Below are 3613 nucleotides of genomic sequence, written 5' to 3' on the forward strand. Positions count from 1 at the left end.
AGTCTGGGAGAGGCAGGGAGACGATAAAAAAAATAGGAAAATGAGAGAAAAAGAGGGAGTGAACCACAGCAATAGAATAAATGAAGAAAGAAAAAATAGAGGCTGATAACAAAAACAGGAGTTGACAGGAAAAGATTGGAGGACAGATAGAGATAAAAATAGTATCTCAGAGAAAAGAAGGCAAATTTGAATGCAGGAGAGAGACGTAAATGAATACGAGACAGAAGAGAGACAAAAGAAACAAAGGGACGGAGTTCAGCAGCTGTACACACAGAGACAGTTATACAGACAAAGAAACTCGCTGAGACTGCTATATACAGAGGAAGAAATTGCCTTATATATATATATATACACACAAAAAAAAAATAAAAAAAAAAAAATATATATATATATATATATACACACACACACTCATACATACATACACACAAATATATACACACACATACATGCATACACATACATATATATATATACACACACACAAATATACACACACATACATGCATACACATACATATATATATACATATATATATATATATACATACATACACACACAAATATACACACACATACATGCATACACATACATATATATATATATATATATATATATATATATACACATACACACACAAATATATACACACACATACATGCATACACATACATATATATATATATATATACATACACACACAAATATACACACACATACATGCATACACATACATATATATATATATATATACATACACACACAAATATACACACACATACATATATATATATATACACACACACACACACACAAAATTAACACATATATAAAGAGACAGAGAGGGGGAGAAAGGGAGAGAAAGAAAGGAGAGAGGAAGTAGAGAAGGAAAGAGAGATAGGGAGTAAAGACAATAACTTATACAGCCTATTATATAAATTATGTGTATATATAATATAATATGTGATCAAACAAACACTCAAGCATGCACAATACATTCAGTGTACATATCTATCTATCGAGAGAAAGACAATTATATATATACATACAGTCTATTATATAAATGATGTGTATAGACAATATAACAAACTCTCTAGCACACACACCGCAGACAGTGACTGCTACACATACTGTAGTACACAGATAGTAGTTACCTTTATCATCACAGTTAGCTTCTTTGTATTCCTTTCATCCAGTGCTGATAAGAGTTATACAGTCAAATCCATTATCCAACTCTCAAGAAGCTTTAGTCGCGTACAATCATTTCCCTTTAAATCTTCTTAGTTATCTTAAAAGTGTGATTTCATTTACTTCTACAAATCATATGATACTTATAAATGCCATATGATATCCTTCATTTGAATAAGGGATTTTTATGGGTGGTTCTGTTGTTTTTTTAGATTAAAATCTAAAGTTTTTTTGTGATATTTGTAAGGATGAGCAAGAACCTTTAAGCAGGAATTTAAAAATAAATAAATCAAATAAATAAAGGAGAGAGGGATTCCTGTAGTGTGAGATTGCTGGGTGTGTGAGAAGGAAGGGATTTAATCAGACATTGGAGGAGGAGATAGAGGGGGTGGAAATGATCTTACAGCTATGAATAAGTCAAGGGGGAGGGTGTACAAGGAAGGGGGGGGGGGTGGAGGAGAGATTTAGCCCATTAACCATTACTCTACCTAGGGGGCTCTATACGTATCCAAACAGCTGGAGGCTCCCAACCCATTACAAAATATATATACTGTGTCTCTCCTTTTCTCTCTAAAAAATCTCAGAAATGTCCACTGCTACAGAAAAAAAAAAGAGAGAGAAAATAATTTTCTTTCTACTATGCCAATTCATTAAAGGGACACTGAACCCAATTGTTTCCTTTCGTGATTCAGATAGAGCAACAATTTTAAGCAACTTTCTAATTTACTCCTATTATCAATTTTTCTTCGCTCTCTTGCCATCTTTATTTGAAAAAGAAGGCATCTAATTTAAGGAGCCATCCAATTTTTGGTTCAGCTCCTGGACAGCACTTGATTGTTGGTGGATGAATTTATCCACCTATCAGCAAGAACAACCCAGGTTGTTCAACAAAAATGGGCCGGCATCTAAACTTACATTCTTGCTTTTCAAATAAAGATACCAAGAGAATTAAGAAAATTTGATAATTATCAAATTTGCTTTGTTCTTACGGTATTCTTTGTTGTAGAGATCCCTAGGTAGGGGTCTGCAGTATATGGTAGGAAATAGTGCTGCCATCTAGTGCTCTTGCAGATGGATAACATTCTTGCAAAACTGCTGCCATATACTGCTCCATAAATGTGCACGCTAATGAGCTTACGTTCCTGCTGTTCAACAAAAGATACCAAGAGAACAAAGACAATTTGATCCTAGAAGTAAATTAGAAAGTTGTTTAAAAATTCATGCTCTATCAGAATCATGAATGGAGAATTTGGGGTTTCGTGTCCCTTTAAAAGTTCATGATTCAGATAGTGTGCAGAATTTAAAATAAAAAGTTCTATTGTCAAACTTAGCCCCTTTCCACAAGAGCATACTGAGGTGGGCTTAGGAGTGTGCACAAGTCTGGAGCATTGTAGCAAACACTGCTACCATATACTGTTGCAGACATGCACCTGAGAGAAGATCAGTATGCGCTTGTGGAAAGGAAATAAACTTTAAAGGCATAGAAAAGTCCAAATTAAAACTTCCAGTAGCAAAAATGCTTCTAGTAAAAGTTATTACAGTTTTCCGGTGGGATACGTACATATGCTGTGAGTGCGCATGCACCAGTATTCAAACACAGAGAGCTGGCAGTGGTGTGTATTGTGTCTGTTAATACAAGCCACTGCTGACCCTCTCAGAAGGTGTGAATACTGGTGCATGTCCCTTATCTATCTATTTATCTATCTATCTATCTATCTATCTATTGGGTACTTGTAAAGCGCAAACTAATCACCCGTGAGGGTCTCACGGCGCTAAGGGAAGTCGAAAAGTGAGAGGGGGTGGGGCTACGGGAGGACGATTCAGTTGAAGAGCTAGGTCTTGAGGTCCTTCCTGAAGTTTGTAAGGGAGGTTGATCGTCTGAGGTGTAGAGGGAGGGTGTTCCATGTCTTGGCTGCCATATAGGAGAAGGATCTGCCGCCTGCTGTGGTTTTCCTGATGCGGGGGATGACTGCGAGGGCTTGGTCGGCAGACCGGAGTTGTCTGGAGGGGGAGTAGAAATTGACGCGGTGGTTGATGTATTCGGGACTTATGTTGTGAAGGGCCTTAAATGCGTGGGTTAGGAGCTTGAAGGTGATTCTCTTGTTGACGGGGAGTCAGTGCAGGTTCCTTAGGTGTTTAGTGATGTGACTTCTCTATCCCTGTTGACGGCGCCACCATTTCCCCATCGCCCCAAGTCCGCTGCCTCGGAGTTACACTTGACTCAAATCTATCCTTCACCCCCCCATATCAAATCGCTTTCCACATCCTGCCGCAACCATCTACGCAACATTTCCAAGATTCAACCTTTTCTGTGCGCTAACACCACAAAGCAAATAATCCACTCCCTTGTTATTTCCCGACTTGACTACTGCAATAACCTACTTACTGCTGGCCTTCCTCTTTCCCGCCTCTCCCCTCTTCAAT

General features: G+C 37.7%; 1 protein-coding gene across 1 annotated transcript in view; it reads right to left on the minus strand.

Moving 5' to 3' along the window:
- The window catches only part of PPP1R18 (protein phosphatase 1 regulatory subunit 18), a 47392-nt gene extending 45826 nt beyond the window's left edge, over window positions 1-1566 (minus strand). Inside the window, exon 1 of the mRNA XM_053722054.1 lies at window positions 1156-1566. The gene's annotated coding sequence lies outside the window, so the exon portion shown is untranslated. The remainder of the gene's footprint in view (window positions 1-1155) is intronic.
- Window positions 1567-3613: the final 2047 nt, after the last annotated feature.

The sequence above is a fragment of the Bombina bombina genome, chromosome 7, assembly GCF_027579735.1.
Source record: "Bombina bombina isolate aBomBom1 chromosome 7, aBomBom1.pri, whole genome shotgun sequence".
Taxonomy (NCBI): Eukaryota; Metazoa; Chordata; class Amphibia; order Anura; family Bombinatoridae; genus Bombina; species Bombina bombina.